Source organism: Carassius gibelio, chromosome B17, assembly GCF_023724105.1.
Source record: "Carassius gibelio isolate Cgi1373 ecotype wild population from Czech Republic chromosome B17, carGib1.2-hapl.c, whole genome shotgun sequence".
In the NCBI taxonomy this organism is placed as follows: Eukaryota; Metazoa; Chordata; class Actinopteri; order Cypriniformes; family Cyprinidae; genus Carassius; species Carassius gibelio.
The window spans coordinates 20,157,022-20,177,019 of NC_068412.1; positions in this window are offsets into that span (position 1 = coordinate 20,157,022).

Sequence of the window (19,998 nt, forward strand, 5' to 3'; positions counted from 1 at the left end):
CGAAAGCAAAATACATCTGGTGGGAATAAACTAACAAAACTTAACAGTCACTGCAGCAATGGTTCTCTCTTCTGTCAGTTCACGACCAATTCAAAACACTCTTATATCAAAAAGATTTTTTTATTTTTTATTATGATGAATTTTTATGCTTCTTCTGACAGCACATGAATTAGGCAAAATGTTCACCATGCTCTTTTCCATGCAATGCAATTGAATGGTGTCCAGGGGTTGTCAAGCTCCAAAAAGGTTAAAATGTTTCATAACACTATAGTCTATATGGATCATGGGCTATATTCCAAGTCTAGACAATAGCTTTCTGGTACACAGAGAATGCCATTTAAGTTGTTATTCATTATATGCAAAGCAGTAGCATCAACATTCCCCTTTCAGACATCATACAGGTTCGGAACAACATGAGGGTGAGTAACTGATGACAGCAGCACAGCCAATCATTACAATTTGCATGACATATCATTATATCCCCAGCTGATCTCAGAATAGGTTAGTCTTAAGTAAGAAGGCATGCCTAGCTTTTGTAGGCTTTTCAGAGATAGATATGCAACAATGAGCATAATCATCGTTTATTTGCACAACAAATTATATTTTCATGCTTGGCTGTAGTCGTATCTATCTCTCTTTATCTCTCTCGCTCTCTCATTCAGAGGATAGACATAATGAGATAACTTTGGACTTCCTGTTGTAATCAGTGTCCATCATTTAATTATATTATAAAATTAGAATTCTCTCATGTCTAAACATATCTGCTACTTGGCAAACACAGAGCCAAGCAGAGTCTAAAATCAGTTTGTTACAGTCAAATGTGTGTTTGTTCCCACCACAAACAATTAAACCCTATTTTCACCCTTTAGCATAATTTGCAAAGCAAAAATTAACTAAGGCCTAAAACAGTTTAAAACAGTCCGTATAGTTTTAATGTTACATCATCTTAAAAAAAAGTTGAAATCTATTAGTTTGAATTTAAATGACCTGATGTGACATTAAAGTTCCTGTAACACCTGCAGATGTGTTTTTATGTGACAAAGCAGGGAAAATAGGACGAGTGATCTCTACCCTGCCTTACAACTCATATCCTTTTTTTTTAATATCATCAAATGTTATTTTTCACCTGTAATGGGACTTAGAGAGAGAGAAGATCATATTAACCTCCTGCACTCACTCTCTCTCTCTCTCTGTCGATTTCATTCTCTTTCTCTCTCTTTCATAATCACCCCAATCTCACCTCATCTCCCCATTCTTCTCTTACAGGTGTGGATTTCCCCTAAGGCAGTTTACATGTCACACTGACCAAACCGTAAAAATACTCACATCTGCTCAAACACACAGACATTCTGACTCAACTATAATACAAACTCTGAGCTCTAGATTACAGTTACTATTAAAGCCTGGTGCATTCTGGGAATCTAGATGGTTTTAGTCATTTACTTAAATATACATAAATGTAATTTCCAAAACAATAAAAAAGCAGTTGTGCTGACCTCTGACCTCCTTTGGGTCAAGAATAATTGTAAATGATCTTAGTAAATCCTCTCTGCATATAACATTGTGATCGTATAGCCTACCCTATTTATGTGATGTGAGTTAACAAATGCGGAACATCCCTAAAGATTTATGAATTGAACCCTAAGACGGCTTTTCATTTTAAGTAAAATATGGCACAAATAAAGCTATTAGTATCACTGAATCCTGTCGCCATACTGCCCACCTGCACAAACATACTGATCTGAGAAGATGTGCTTGCATTTATGTGTGCAAAGGAGAAAATTGCTTGTGTGTCCTCACTTCATGGCAACACCAAAGTGCTGTAGTCTATGTCAACATTGGACCCTGTCCAACAGATGACTGGTTACTACAAGCTTTTTCAACCTTTCTGAACAACTATGCATGTGTGCATGTATGGCTGATATGCAATATCAATGTCTCAAAAAAGGAAGAGCATTTAATTACATATAAAATACTAAACAAAGCACAGCTTTATACTTAAAGATACACAAACATCCACAGATGCATAATATCACCCAGTCAGAGTGAATCAAACGTCAACCACATGAAGATGCTCCACAGAATAATCAAACTGTGTCAATGTTAAATTCATACATTGAGCACAGCACCTTGAATTGCTGTAATCTTTACAGAAAAGGAGTTTAAACATTTACAAATATACAAATTATTGTATACATACAATTTATTTTATAATCATTGAATATATAATGTAGAAACATGCATATATGTGTGTGCAGCATTTCAAGAACTCACCTGTGTCTTCTACAGCAGACTGCTGTCAGGCAGTCAGGGAAAAAACACTCAGATTCAGCCAACTCCAGATGTTCTACCTCAGCTGCCTCTCTCTCTCTCTCCCTCTTTCTCTCTCATCCTGGGCTTCTTCTAAGCCCACATCCTTGCAATGTGCCGTCTCTGTAGTAACTATTGTGCAGGGCTTCACACTGCATAACCCCAATGTATTCCATTGTGTTTACTGCCCACGTGTGATATGAACGATGTACTACATCTGGAATTTTGGAATATGTGCCCCTGGACCACAAAACCAGTCTTAAGTCACTGGGGTATATTTGTATCAATAGCCACAAATACACTTTATGGGTCAAAATTATAGATTTTTCTTTAATGCCAAAAATCATTAGGATATTAAGTAAAGATCATGTTCCATTAAGATATATTGTACATTTTCTACCATAAATATATCAAATCTTCATTTTTAATATGTAATTTGCAAGAACATAATTTGGACAACTTTGAAGGCGATTTTTATCAATATTTAGATTTTTTTTCTGCACCTTAAGATTCCAGATAATCAAATAGTTTTATCTCGAACAAATATTGTCTTATCATTACAACCCATACATCAATGGACAACCTACAAGCTCTTGGTGCATGAAGAAGATCTGTAAAGTTTCAAATCCAAAGAGATATTCTTTATAAAAGTAAAGACTAGTCCACACCCCCAAAACGGCCTGTTTAAAAACACCCCCACATCTCTACGTCACTATGTAGGAAAATTAGCAAAATGAAGCCATATGTTCACGTGAAGAAAGAAGGCATGCCTTTTATTCTCTCTGCTGCCATCTTGCAGAATATAATGCTTCATCAAGGCAGTAATTGCATTATTATTATTATTATTATTATTATTATTATTCTACCTCTCTACCCTCTTACTGCTTAAATTATTAACATTTTGTTGATACTGCAAGGTGTATATAAACTTTAGACTGCAACTGTGTCTATTTTTTTCACTCAACTGAACCATTTATAATGACTGGATATATGTTTCATAACAATTATTGTTCTTTCTTTCCTCAAGGAATTTTTTCGGACTTTCCTGCCTCTTTGGAACATTTCCGTTCACACTGGAGAGATGGTGTACAGCATCATGACACGTGAAGTTTAGTGCTGATGGACAGCTTCTGGGACATTGACAGACAACCCTTTCCAGCAAGTTCATTTGGAGTTATTTTTTAAAATTATTATTTAATTTATTTATTTAGACAAATTTGCATTCACTAATGCTTGAGTAAGATTTTAGAAAAAAACTTTCAGTCCTGTTTAACGTTGGTGCTAGTAAAGGTTTGAGAACTAATGGCCTGTTTTCACAGACAGGGCTTAGACTTAGCCAGGATCATAGTACAATAAGAACATTTAAGTAATTTTCAATAACATGCCTTATAAAAAACATTACTGTTTTGCATCTTGAGACAAAAAATTTTTTATTCAAAAATTTAACTCAAAAATTAATTAATTGCAATTAATGTAATTTTTAACAAACTATATTTGAAATTAAGTACAAATATGCATTTATGTGGTCAAAAACATTACATTTAATTCACACTTTAGTGTATTGTTAACTGACATTAAAGTGTATTTTAGTTCAGTACATTAGTAGTACACTTTAAACATATTAAACATATTTTAAAGACATTAGACGCAATTAAGAACATAATTGTACATATAAAGATGTACTAAAATGTGCCACTTAAGTCCCACTTAAGTTGTTTAAAAAATCACTCAAAAGTTGATGCAAACTTATTGCATTTAATATAACTAAAGTGTGATTTATTTTAAATTAATTACAAATACAATTTACTTAAGCGGCGAAAATAAAATTTAACTTGCACTTATGTGTGTTCTTTTAAAGTATATTGTTTCCGCAATAAGTACACTTTATAAAAGTATACTTAAGTGCACTTCTTTTTCACAAGGGGAAAGATGCACAGCATGATATCTTGAGGTTCTTTTATCTTAAAAGAATTGTAAAGCTGTAACTTTCTTTTATAAATATGATAAAACTAAAGACTTTTTGGAGATAGGAAGGATGCAATACTACTGTATAGGTACTCAGGATTAACATGAGATTGGGTGAAACTGTGTGTGTTATGTCCCTTAAGCCTGCTGGTACCCAAGTCTATCAATAACACACATTACATTGATCACAAATGCACAAACAAGCATAGATGCATGCTCTTAGGTAAGTTTATTTAAAATGCTGTTTACTTCAGCTCATTCATCAGGGTTTAGCCTGGTTATTTATTTTTTTTCATCAGCAATGGGCTGAGCAGCATTGTCGCCATATTCAAATCTGTTTGAACACACAAATATACAAATTGAGTTGAATGTTTTTTTTTTTATATATAATTTAGACATTTTATCTCATTTACACATGACAGCAAATGCTCTCAATCTTATGGAGAAGTGAAAAAGAATGGAACTCACGGAAACTCGCCACTGAAGTCATCACTTGTGGTGTCGCCGTAAAGATCTTCCCAGCTGTCAGCTCTGTTCCAACACACAAATACACAAATGGTTTGGTATAAATGTATAATGCTAAATGTAACTTGCTTTGTATTAAAGCATCTGTCAAATATGTAAATGTAAAAAAGAAATAAAGCAACTAATATAACATAATAAAGCCCATAGATGCATGCTGTTAGGAATGTTTATTTAAAATGCTGTTCAAATTGGCTCATTCTGCAGGGTTTAGGCTGGTCATTTATCTTACATGATTTGTTCAGTGGTGTCAATAAAGGGCGCAGTCGTGGTGTCGTCATTGTCATGTCTGTTCCAACACACAAATATACAAACTGAGTTCAATATATATACATATAGCCTATTTTTTTATTTCTTGAGAAATGAAAAAGGTTGGAACTGACAGGTCATCGGGACTGTTGTCATCATTCTGGGTGTTAACATCATCCAACACTGCCACCTCTGTTTCAACAAACAAATACAAACAAATACACAGATGGTGACTAAATGTAACTTGATTTGTATAAAAGCATCTGCCAAATATGTAAATGTGAAAAGAAATAAAGCAACTTATAAAACCTAATAAAGTCCATAGAGTGTCAATAAGTGGTTATTTTTAAGTTAAATTTAGAATCAAATGAGCCAATCCACTCTACAATATTTTGAGATAGGTCTTGCTTAATGGTTGCTAATGGCTATTTTATTTGGTTGCTAGTGGCTTGGCAGCTGCCCTTGATGACATTCTAAAGGCTGCCAATGTGAATGATTTAAACCAACCCCCATGTAGGGCTAGGCGGTATATTGAGTTTATGTGATATCGATATTTTCTTTATAAGCGATTCGATATGAGGCAATACTGTTTATATCTATAAGATACGATTCACGACTTAGTCTGTGAAAGTCCCGCCCATTTGTGGTGCTCTCTGCCATATTAGCATATATGGAGCCTGAGCGAGAAGCTGTGGTTCACCAATACTTTTCTCTTGCTGTAGCTGCTGGAGGTACAATGTTAGTGCCAAAGAGCAATTAAAAGTGTTGTGTGTTGGGATGCACCAGCTAATATAGTAATCACCATAGACTGCTGAGGACACGGTGGTCCCAGAAAAAAAAACCTGAAAAGTGATATAATTTGTGCTTACATTTTACACTGGACTGCCTCATAAACGAGGGTCAGTTCAGCACTACATCTGTGTAAAGATTGCTTCTGAAAGAGGGATTGATACCAATGCTTCATGTGCAAATGTCCAGACTCCAGACAAAGTAAGCATCACGCATCATATTTTGTTTTGCAAAAGAGCTTCTTGACTCTCGGTACGGCTAATGTTGCTAAAGCTACCATTGTCTCTGCCTGTTTTCACTAATGATGGCTTCAGGTGCTACCAGAATGATTGTGAATGTTGTAGTTAAAAATTCTGTTTGGAAGCAATGTGTGAGGTCAGTAACACACCACGCCCCATTCACATGGGGTGTAGGTGTCAACACCTCTTGTTTACTTTGAATGGTGTGACATCAGGCGTTGGCAAAATGAATTGTGGGTCAGTCGGATTGCACTGGAACCATTGCTCATGGCAGAACTTTTCAAGCGGCAACAATTGCCAGGACAAATTAGCCGTGTATTTTCTGGAATCGCAGTGTGAAAGAGGCTTAAGACTGTCATGTCAGCACCAAGCTTCAGAAACGCCCTCCGTAAATTGTTAACGCTGACGCCTCATGTTCATCTCCTGCGAACATGAAAAGTAACCCACAGCAAAAGTGTTAAAGTAACCCAAATCTGCAGACTTGGCAACACTGGAAGGGAGGTGGGAGCCTCAGCTCCTTTTCTTTTGAATTTCAAATTCCCTTAAGCTATGGAAAAAAAAGTTCTGTGGGATATTTTGAGATAAAACTTAACACACACACTTAAGAGGACAATTTTAAATATTGTATCAATGCATTCTATGGCACCTTTAAACAAAATTTGGGGTCGTCCCCGATTAAGGTTTTTCATAGTGGAATAGGAACTTTCGAATCTTCCCGACTGAAAGTCGACTGAGAGTCGAATCATATGTTTGGGAGCGGGGTCAAAATACATAACCAAGATTTAAGTCAGACATTACATATTAGTCATAATTACTGATGTAACACAAGGAAAATGTGTAACGGACGCCTTGCAGATACAAAAATAATGTTTTATTAAAAGACAGTTAACATTAAACACCAGCGAAACTCTAAGAATTCACAACATTTTTATTATAGTGCTCTCATTATAATGTTATGTAAATGACAATAGTTATTGTTATGCATTTTTCTTTTGAGCTGTGCGCGCTGAAGTTGACCAGTAGAATGAAGAATTTGATAATAAGTTTTTAATCAATGGATTTTACTCATCATTAATCTCGTATAGAATACGCCTCGTTATTTATACAACATAATGTTAATATTACGATTTATGCCCCATGATGCATGAACGTATCTGCGCGGCTCTGTTGTTTTGAAATGTTTTGAAAACAATTGTACACTACCTAATCGAAAAAATCCAGTCTTTCACTCTGCTTTTCAATTTCAGACTTGAAGATTTAAATCCCTGCCGCCAAGACGCTTGTCTGTCAGTCACAGTTTATGGAAAGTGAAACTTAAATCTATAGGGGTGGTTGGATTAATTCACGCACGCTATAATATTTATTTAAAGCTTATTTCTATTCAGGTCTTATTTACAGCAATATCTTAATAGGCTATATAGTTACTTTGGGAGAAAACATTTTACAAAAATGTGGGCATAGTTAAGTTTTTCACAATAGACCAAGAAGCAACATCACCTTCTGAGCTGCTTGTATCTTGAATGGGCAGCGTTTCTTCTCCCAAGGCTACATTACAGCAGAGTACTGCAGTAAGCAAAACAAACAGTCTCATCTGAAAGACAGGACAAATACATACAAAGGATTGATTTTAAATTACATTTGTTTGTAGACAGAGTACTGTATTGCTGCAAAATATACATAAAATCAGCATAAAAGGCAATCTAAAAATATAGCATTGCATATGACATTAAAAAATAACTGAAGACATAAGACAGAAATATAACATAAAAACTACCAAAACATATTCCAAGTACATATAATAAATTGCACCCATTTTGCACCCAATAAATAAAATACTATTTTTGACACATAGCCTAGGTTCCTTGCATGTTGTAAACAATGCAGAACATTCAATACCAGAAGAGACCCCATAAAACCGTATTTTAGGATAAAATTGTACAGTACCATGTCGCGGTGAGATGTGGTGAGCAATACAAGTTCAATCAAGTACCAACAGGCAGTTCTGAACCTCTCTTCAAATGCCACAATGAATACCACCTCTAAATTAACATATGTGACTGATACCCTCTTTCTAACACAATACAAATTTACATTGGTGGGGTCAGAGTAGATATTAGATATCACATTTCAAATAACAGTTGTATCACATTGCTCATGGGTAAATATTCTTAACAACCGGAGTTTGTGAATGCAAAATAATTAGTTAATTTTATATATATTTTTGCTGACCTTACAAATAATCGAAACATTACATAATAAGGTTTCTCATCAGTTGTATTTTGTTTAAAAACACTTTTTTTTATTTTGAGTTCACCTGAACAGTGGAAGAAACGTAAAATAGCAAGGTAAGTATTTCCAGTAACTGAAATTAGATTACAAAAACTGAACAAAAACAAAACAAGAACATCTGTGTTAAATTTTATTATTTTATTTCAGGAAACTTACATTTTAAATATACTTGCAAAGCTTGAAATATATTTTACCAGCTAGAAAAAACAAACATGATATTTCAGTTTAACATGATTGATAATATGCATATTTGATTATAAAGTGTTCAATACCCTTTATTTTCACTTAACACTGCAATTTTTCCTGTTATTTCCTGTAATTTAATCAATTACATGTCAAAAAGGAAATATTGAACATAATTACTAATTTGCATCATTGTAAGTGTGTTAAATGTATCTCATTGAAAGGCAGGATAAAATGATGCAATATCCACATCCAACATCCACAATAAAGATTCAAATGTGCTTGATAAAGGAGAAATGTATGTAAAAGTTTCAACTAAAAGAGAGGACTAAGAGATATTAGAAAAAATCAATATTTAGTTCAAAAAATTCGTATGACATGCTGCAATGTAAAAACCAACATATTTTGACCTGTCCAATACTGCAAAAGAGACCTCAAAACAGCACTGAAGCAGTTTTTTGTACCGAAAGTTTCTTTAACTACTGTTTAGGCTTCTAACATTTAAAGGGGTCCTTGGATGTCCATATTTCACAAGTTGATATGATTCTTTTGGGTCTTAATGAAAAGTCTATAACATACTTTGGTTAAAATTCTTAATGTTAATGTCAAACAACACACTTTTTACCCTGTCAAGAGCATCTGAAAGCCGTACTCAAGTAAAAGTGCAGATATCTTACCAGAAAATGACTTTGGTAGAAATTGAAGTCACCATTTAGAATATCACTTTTGTAAAGGTCTTTAAGTATGTGATATGTATGTAAAATTGGGCGCAGCCATTTGTAAATTCTATGGGTCTAGTAAAAACAGGAGGGTCGACATGTCAAATTATATGATTAAATGTTCATGTACATATAAAAAACATATAGAAACATTTTTGCCATCTACAATTCAGAATGTCCATAATTTTGAAAAACATGTGCGTGGTTCAAACGACAGATGCGACCATGTTTGGGAAACAGCCGTGCTGTGACTAGGTTGTTATTGCATCATGTGCGTGTACTCTCGTTGTGTGATCTGGTGATATACTCAATAATGTCAGATCGCACATCATTACAGCAACACTTAGCATATTATCGCATAAAAATATACTGTATATCACACACCCCAGCCTCGACTTAAGTGGAAAATGAAATCATCTGCGGTTGTGTAAGAACTTCTTTTTAGGAGTCTAAAACTTATAAGCACCAGACCACTGATTCATCAAAAAACTGCTTTCTTGCAATCTGTGTTCTTCCGATTTTATTTTGTATTAAGTAACGAATATGCTTCAGGGAAATGTATCAGAGTAAAATTATACATTTTAATTAGGAAATGTAGTGGATTAAAAGTGAAAGCTGACAGAAACATAAAAACTCAAGTAAAATACAGACACTTCCAAAAAAAAAAAAAAACTTAAGCACTGTAACAAAATATTATTACTTCGTTACATTACACTACTGTTTTTGATGCATGTCTCTTTAAATGCTAGTGATGTCACTCATACTTTTGTCATTAAACACAACTTTTGAAATTTGACTGAATTTGTTACTACGTGAATTAAATTTGATATGTACATACATACATAGGCCACAGTTTTCAGTTATATTTTCTGAAAAAAAAAGAAGGGGAATATTGAAACCTTCAATGCATCTGTGCTGGTGTGTCAGTTGTTATCTGTTGTGTTGAAATTCTGTGTTTAACTTGTTATGACTTATGCATCTGTAAATATTATTAGAAATGGGCAGGACAGTGCACATTTATTTGTAGTTCACTTTAATCAGATTAGCGATTCTGAGAATGTAACCAACACACTTTCAGTCACATGGTAATGTGCATGCTGAAGAAAGAGTTCATAATTTTTGTCATATTTCTTCATTCATATATATATATATATATATATATATATATATATATATATATATATATATATATATGTGTGTGTGTGTGTGTGTGTGTGTGTGTGTGTGTGTGTGAAATAGATTTAAAGTGGAACAGATGTATATTTTAATGAAAACCTCATAGACATATTAAAATTCGAATTATATATAAATGAAATAATTGTGTCGAATGCTTTGATTGGACGTACATTTCTTGGTCCTACGCCTTACACAGAATATATAAATACAGATAAATACATTTAAACCACTTAACTTAATGATTGCTATAAGGATGTGAAGAGACTTTCAACCAGCATAACAAAAATGTTTCTGAAGACAATCACTTGTTGCACCTTTAAATGTATGTAATACTGTAAACTATGCTGTATTCCCAATAAAATTCAATTTTCTTGTATTTTGTATGTGTTCTTGCTTAATATTAAATGTGCTTCTTTTGATTATTGGTGTTGCCTCAAGTAATTCTGTGTGTGTGTGTGTGTGTGTGTGTGTGTTTTTCCAGCCCATTTTAAACCAGCAATATAATACTTTTTAAACAATAGATGACCTAAATGAAACAACCCAGCATGGTGGGTAAAAACATTTAACCCAACCAGCTGGGTCAAAATAACCCAGCATGTTTTAGAGTGTACATTCACACATCTTGGTTTGTTACAATATATATTTAACATTAAAAAAAAATAAAAATAAAAATAATTAACTTTGCATTCACTTTTTGTATAGCAAAAACAAAAGAGAAACTGAAAAAAGTAATGTGCTCAAATAATGTATACATCATATGCCTTCCATAAATATGAGCATGAAAAATACATTGTAGGAAGTAGAGCACAAACAACCTAAAAGCAGTGTAAAGAGCCAATTTTGTTACTGAATTCAAGCTGGACACTTCAGAACCAGCAGAGATGATATCTGCAATTTGCATGAACAATTCTGCACATTTACAATGGATTAAACTCCAGAGAAAGCAAAAAAAAAAAAAAAAAAAAAAAAAAAAAAATTATGATAAGCCTTTCATTTATTTGTAATTTATTTGTAATGTTTTCTACCCATATTCCATAGATGTGTGATTGCGTCCTGAAGTGTTAGGCAACTGGGCATGGCTTGCTGTGGTCTGAAACAAGTGCTAGAGTGAAGGAGCAGGTTGTTTTGTCAACAACCATCTCGCATTCATCAGGGTGATCTATTACTGTTGGGATCCTGCACACACACGCACACACACACACACACACACACACACACACACACACACACACACACAACATAAGTATAAGGACATTGTTTCACTGCTTGGTAGCACTTTATTTTACATTCCTGTTCCTCATGTACATGTACTTATTATAATAATTACAATAACTATGTAATAACTAGGTACTAACCCTGAACCTACCCCTAAACCTAACCCTACCCCATATAGTTACCTTATATTACCAGAACTTTCTTAGATAAATACACTGTAAGTACACTATAAGTATGTAAGTACACTATAAGTAAAATAAACTTTGTATTGAAAACTGAATGGTCATGAAAACACTAAATACATTAAGTCTAAATACTTTTAAACTTACTTGTTACAGCATCTGATGCCAAATAGTGCACAAAGACAGTTGTAACAGTCCTTCTCCCATTCAGAGTTGAAGTCATGGATTACTCCATCAGAGTCCACACAACCTAAATAAACCAGCACACACACAGGACCATAGATAAAACTAAATGCTAAATATTATTATTTATGATAATTTACAATTATTATTTAAAACAAGACTTTAGACAGAGAGCTTACAAAATATATATATTTTATAACAGCTGTGGTTTATCCTTATAATAAAGCATTCAAACAACATATGCTATTTCATTTATAAACATGAAAATATATTTTCTTTTGTTGAAATTTCTTTCAGAAAGAAAAAGCTTCAGACAGTTCTGCTTACCTTGTAGGTGGTCTGTTATGTTGTGGACAGATGACAAATCAACTTGAGGTTTTTGAATATAGCACTCGGCACTACAGGAGACCACCATGAAGAGAAGAATACACACTCTCAGCAAACCCACCTGAGAAGATGAAGTTACTGGACAGTTTAATGTCATAACATAATGCCAATAAATAAAACAAAGTGTTTTTTTTTTATGATTAACTACAGACACTCCCATATTTTAATATCAGACAATACTGATACCAAAAGCAGTATTTTGTTGTAGTAAATACGTCTAAAAGGCTGTATTATAGATCATGATCGAAAGACCTAATAAGTTGTACTGTACCATGTTGTAAAAGTTCCAGCTAAAGCAAGTGTTGATGAGAGATCAGTTCAACCAGTGGCCAAATGGACACTCTCACAACTTTATATATCGTTTCAGTGCTCTGATAAATCAAAAATGACAAGCTTGTCCTACAGTATATTAATTAAACAGGAACTGGCTTTACTCATGATGGGAAAGTAAAGTCTTTTATCAAGAGCAATTAATTAATACTCCTAGGCTGTTTGATCATGTCACTTCATTTTGTATGCGTTGGCACTTAACACAACTGCATATATACAAAGAGCCTTTTTGTTATACCCCTACTGAATCATGTATTCATCCAATACACTCAAAAATAATTGGTTCCTTTTTTTTAAAGAATAACAACCTATTTTGCATGACTATATGAACTAATCTTTTTAACTAACTTAGCTGTAAGTGATTAAAATAAACTTCACTTCAAATAAACAAAACACTTCAAATGGTCCCTATAGAATTAATGATTACAAAATTTAATTTTTAATGTTACTATTAAATATTAATGCTTATTAATATCTTTGTGATGTTACTTAACACATTTCGCATCAGCATCTACAATATTGCTCACATGGGTTTGGTGTTTTAACGTCTTGTCACATTGATCCTCTTGAGTCAAGCAATGAAGGGCAGTAGAAAAGGAAGGAAAAAGGTAAAACTGTCTATAACTGTGTCTATCTGTGCGCTTATTTCATGATATAATTACTGGCCCCAAAATGAAGTCATTCTGTGTGACTGAAAACTTTAACGTCAAATCAGGTTAAACAGTTAAATCATTTAATCTCTAGTCAAACAGCACTGCAAATTCTGATGGATCACACCTAACTATATACACGGAAACTGTACTAATAAGTTAATCTACAACACAGTTGACATTTCTCATACTAAAACAAACATAAATGTGTTCAGTGAGTCTTCAAACTTTTATTCATATACAAGCATTCTCCAGTTACCCCAAGTGAAAGTGAAAAGAAAGAAAGCGTTTTATAAATCTGTTACATTCACAAACAACTCATGTACAAACTTACAAACACATGAATCATACGTGTAAATGAAAATGCTGCATCTCCCTTTAAAGTCCATGTAAAAGTATTGAACATGTTTATGATGCTCATATTGGCAAAACATTTAAAAATCCCTGTCTATTCTTGGAATCACATAAAACATTTAATTATCTATACAATGGCCACATATTAAAAACAAAGTGTCAAAAAATGTGTTAGCAAAACTTAAGCATTGGCTGTAAGACTGTAAATTTGCACCATCGAGTCAATGTTTTGTTCATTATCTGGATCGGCTTGGTGTTCATCTTCAGTTCTCTCTTCACAGCAGTTCAGTCAGTGTACTGTTTGAGTACATGAATTACTCCGGGATATTGGTTTGTTTCTACTCAGAGGGAGTGTCAGCCACGTTAAAAAAGTTAACAGCGTAAGTCATCTGTGGATAAATGCATATTGGAGATGCAAACCATTTCAAACGATTCAGTCGATTTGGTGAACTGGTTCAAAAAGATCCGGTTACATCGAATGATTCGTTCATGAACTGGATATCACAAACTGCTTTGTTTTGAACTCTCTCTCACAACAGACATGGAAGAGAAGACAATGCTGAATAAAGTCATAGTTTTTGCTATTTTTGGACCAAATGTATTTTCGATGCTTCAAAATATTTTAACTGACCCTCTGATGTCACATGGACTACTTTGATGATGTTTTTCTTACCTTTCTGGACATGGACAGTATACCGTTCACACAGCTTCAATGGAGGGACTAAGAGCTCTCGGACTAAATCTAAAATATCTTAAACTGTGTCCCGAAGATGAACGGAGGTCTCACTGGTTTGGAACGACATGAGGGTATCATTAAGGTCATTAATGACATCATTTTGATTTTTGGGTGAACTATCCCTTTAATGGTTAGTGTAACATAAATCTGCAATTGTAAAATCTCAAAACTGTTTCACCAGTGAATTGACACAATGATTCTGTATGATACATTTTCCAGAGAAAATAAATACGATTTATAGATTGGTATACAGTAGGTAGATTTGGTGAAATTATAAGAAGTGTTAGTCAGCAAAACAAACAATAACAAAGCAGTACAAACAGAAGTTTCAAGAAAGTGATCAAATGCAATAAATACAAATAAATTATTTTCCCAGGACTTCAAACATAAAGCTTGACATAAACAGAGATGGCTTATCCCAGAAGCATCCTCATGAAGGAGGGTTTGGAGAACGGCCAGCCATACTCATTTGGAACAGGTCCGGTCACATTGCACTCAAAGAAAGAAAAGAGAGGGAACCAGATACGCGCTCGGCGGCTGTGCTGATAGGCTTGCGTGTTTGCTAGCGTGTGATAGTACAGGAACAGTCTTGTGGTGATGTAGAACGCGATGAAGACGTCGATGGAGTAATGTTCATGAGCCACCAAGATGAAGAAGATTTCAAACAGGTTTAGCACCCAAGACATGGTGATTTCTTGAATCACCCTCTACAGCTCACCATCTTCAACTTCTCAGTAGTACTTGTATTTGAGTACATACATTTAATCAACAGTTCCTAAATTCTGCTGATTCTGGAGCCTTAGTGCTAAAGTGCAGAGTTTCTAACAAACACACATTGGACACTTTCTTATCAGTAGCTGTGTGTAACCTCAGTTCAAAGAATGTCTGAATTGTGATCAATGTGCTGAGCTGAATTAGTCTAAATTAAAAAACTCATGAATTACAATGTGAACTGTAGTCACATCATTAACATGATCTCACTAACTATTAATCAGACAAGTAAAGAGAACTTAACATCTTGTTATTGATCTCTAATTCAAGATCAAATGTTTGCAGTTACACCTGACAAAGGACTTTTAGTTTGCACACAGACAGGATCTGACAGTACTATCTAAAACTCACATCTAAAACATGCTGAATTACATTACACACATAGACCCTTATTACTGCCCTATGTTAGACCTACTGGCACAACAGGATACTAAAATGAGCAAACATTTCCAGCCATGCTGACAAATTCGCATACAACACTTTTGTGTTACACAGAAGGACGAAAATCTATGGATTTGAAACAAGTCTATGTAGAGGATGATCACACAATTGTAAAAATGTTAATGAACTATCACTTTTAATGTTTAGGATACAATGCATGTGACTGGTATGTGCTGTGTGTACATGTTTACTGTTTTCTATCTACATTACTGATCAGCTACAATTTTTAATAACAGACTGTCAAACATGTGACTGTCACGGAGACGAACCCCGTGATTCCCTCTACTGGCCAGCAGAGGGCTCCATCTCCGGAATATTGACTCTTATGCACTCTCTCTCAACTACACTTCCCATCTACCCCGTGCATTGGACTCTGATCACCACACAGGTGCAGCTCATTAGTACGGCTATATAAGCTGCACAATCACATCAGTCAAACGCGAAGTCTTGTTTTGCTCCGGCTGACATTTCCAAGCGTTATTTCCTGTATTTGATTTCCTGTTATCAGTTCTGTTTGTTTACCGTCTCTTGAACCTTTGCTGCCTGCCACTTGACCTTGGATTGTTTATTGGACTCTGAATCTTGCCTGTTACCTCTGAACTTCTGCCTGTGTTTGACGACGATTCTGGTTATCTCTACTGTTGTGTTTGCTGGTCCTGATCCCTGCCTGTACGACCTCGAGTCTTTCAATAAAGCCTGCAAAATGGATTCCCTGTCTGATGATGTGTTACAGAAGACTTCGCCAAAACCGAATCCAGCGGCTTACGATCATCTGTGTGCTACTATGGTAGCCCAGGCAAGTCAAATCGCTGCTAACCAGCATCAATTGAATCGTCTCACTTCAACCGCGGAAGAACTGGTAAAGGCTGTTCAAAACCTCCACAGCACTGCCGTGACGTCACCCCCACCTGCAGCGGTCACCGCTTCCCACACGGCAGAAACGCCAACTCACGTTAATCCACGACTGGCTTACCCGGAGAAATTTGACGGGGACTCTACCAAGTGTAAGGGCTTCCTACTACAGTGCTCGCTGTTCGTTGAACAACAACCCACCCTTTACACCACTGATGCTGGTAGGATCGCCTTCGTGTGTTCATTATTAACGGGAAGAGCTTTGGAATGGATAACGGCTGTATGGCACGAGGATGGAACGGCGTTCACCACTTTCACTGATTTTCTGATACGATTCCGTGAGGTGTTTGATCACCCCCGAGAGGGGAAAGGAGCGGGTGAGCGTTTGCTTGAACTGTCGCAGGGAGGATTAACAGCAGCGGAATATGCCTTGAACTTTCGTACTTTGGCTGCTCAGACGTCATGGGTGAGTGACACGCTGAAGGTATTGTTTCGCAAGGGGCTTAATCACGAGCTGCAAACCGAACTCGCTTGCCGTGATGAAGGGAGGACTCTGAGTGATCTTATCTCACTGACTATAACCATTGATAATCTGCAACGCTCTCGCCGTGTCAGTGCTCAATGCCTCTTCCCCGCTGCGGTAACGCGACCCGCAGAAACTACAGAACCTATGCAGATCAACTCCTATCATCTGACTGATGAGGAACGTCACCGCCGCAGGGTTAACCGACTCTGTCTCTACTGTGGCGCTTCGGGACATCTACGAATCACTTGCCCCTCTCGTCGCTCTTCTCACACTCTGAAATCGGTGAGTGTACCTTTTAACTGTGTGTCAGTCCCTCTGGTAATCAAGACCGACAAGGTTCGAGTAGCCACCACTGCTCTACTGGACTCAGGAGCAGCTGGGAACTTTATCTCTGAGGAATTTGCCAGAAGGAATAACATCTCTTTAATTTCATGCACTAATTCTCTGTCTGTAGCCACAATAGATGGACGCCCTCTAGGGTCTGGACTGATCACTCACCGCACCCAAGAGCTGCAAATGTTAACCGGTCTGCTACACCAAGAAACCATTCAATTCTACGTGCTCCCTGTATCTAACACCCCTGTTATTTTGGGATTGCCCTGGCTCAGACTGCATGATCCTCAGGTGTCGTGGAGAGAGGGACAAATTCTTAGATGGAGCTCCCAGTGTCAGAAATCATGCCTCTCGATCATCTCTCCCATGAATGTACAAGTTGTCACATTAGACCCGGAGTCCACCAGCATTCCCAATCTGCCCAAGGAGTATCACAATCTCGTCACCGCCTTCAGCAAGGTACAAGCAAACACATTACCACCACACCGCAGCCATGATTGTGCCATTGATCTCATTCCAGGCTCATCACCACCCCGGGGTCGAATATTCCCATTATCATTACCCGAGTCAGAAGCTATGGCCAAGTACATCAAGGAGGAGCTGGAGAAGGGGTTCATACGTCCATCCACCTCTCCTGCTTCAGCTGGCTTCTTCTTTGTCTGCAAGAAGGATGGAGGTCTGCGCCCTTGCATCGATTATCGTGGACTCAATGAAATAACAGTAAAGTTTCGCTATCCTCTACCACTGGTGCCCTCTGCATTGGAACAGCTACGTACTGCACAGTACTACACCAAATTGGATTTGCGCTGCGCATACAACCTCATCCGCATTAGGGAGGGGGACGAGTGGAAGACAGCTTTCTCAACCACCAATGGGCACTACGAATACCGGGTGATGCCGTTTGGACTGGTCAATAGTCCTTCGGTTTTCCAATCCTTTGTCAATGACATCTTCAGAGACATGCTAAATAGAACGGTTATCATATACATTGACGATATCTTAATCTATTCAGATACCCTGGAGGAACATGTCCAACATGTGAGAGCTGTGCTGCAAAGACTCATTGAACACCAACTCTATGCTAAGGCGGAGAAGTGTGAATTCCATACCACCTCTACCACCTTCCTGGGGTACGTCATCAGCCCAGAGGGGGTCGCCATGGATGAGAGCAAAGTCAATGCCGTTCTCAAGTGGTCAGTACCAAGGACACTAAAGGAGCTCCAACGCTTTCTGGGGTTTGCTAATTTCTATCGCCGTTTCATCAGGAACTTCAGCTCTGTGGTTAGTCCCCTCACGTCTATGGTCAAGAAAGGAACCCATCGGCTACACTGGGCTGAAGCTGCTCTTCAAGCTTTCCAGGAACTAAAGAGAAGGTTTGTGACCGCCCCCATACTCCATCATCCTGACCCATCTCTTCAGTTTCTCGTCGAGGTGGATGCCTCCAACACTGGTATCGGGGCTATTCTCTCCCAACGCCAGAGTTCTACTGCTAAACTCCACCCATGTGCCTTTTACTCCCGCAAACTCAATGCTGCTGAACGTAACTACGACGTTGGAGACCGTGAACTTCTCGCTATGAAAGCGGCCTTCGAGGAGTGGAGACACTGGCTGGAGGGGGCCAACTTTCCTTTCTCCGTACTAACCGATCATAAGAACCTTGAGTATTTGCGCTCAGCCAAGCGCCTCAATCCACGGCAGGCCAGATGGTCACTGTTCTTCTCCCGATTTGACTTCTCAGTTACCTACCGTCCAGGCTCCAAGAACACTAAGGCAGATGCGCTTTCCCGTATCCACGAAGATGAACAGATCTCATCCGAACCTGAATCCATACTCCCTTTCAAGGTAATCATTGCACCCGTACAATGGGACATCATGACGCTTATCCAGCAACACAACTCTCAACATGCACCTCCAACAACTTGCCCTCCTGATAAGGTTTACGTACCACCCACTCTACGCGATCAAATACTCAACCACACGCACTGTCTGCCCTCATCTGGCCACCCAGGTATCACGGCCACCATTCATCTGCTGCAGAACCGGTTCTGGTGGGAATCATTGCCCAAAGACACCATTGCCTTCATCCAGCAATGCCAAACCTGTAATGCGCACAAAACTCCACGCCAATTGCCAGCCGGATTACTCCAACCACTCCCCATTCCACAACGACCTTGGTCCCACATTGCAATAGACTTTATCACTGATCTACCTGTCTCTCAAGGTAACACTGTCATCCTTACTGTGATTGATCGATTCTCCAAAGCCTGCCGCCTTATTCCCCTGCCCAAACTGCCTACTGCTCTGCAAACTGCTGAACTACTATGTAACTGGGTCTTCCGTCTCTACGGACTACCTGAAGATATCGTCTCCGATAGAGGTCCTCAGTTCACGTCTCGTCTCTGGAAAGCCTTCTTCCAAGCCCTCAATGTAAACGTGAGTCTGACCTCCGGTTACCACCCTCAATCCAACGGTCAGGTCGAAAGACTCAATCAGGAACTCACCCGGTTCCTGAGATCTTATTGTAGTTCCAACCAAGAGGATTGGGCCCAGTACCTCCTTTGGGCTGAGTACGCACAGAACTCTCTGGTCAAGCCAGC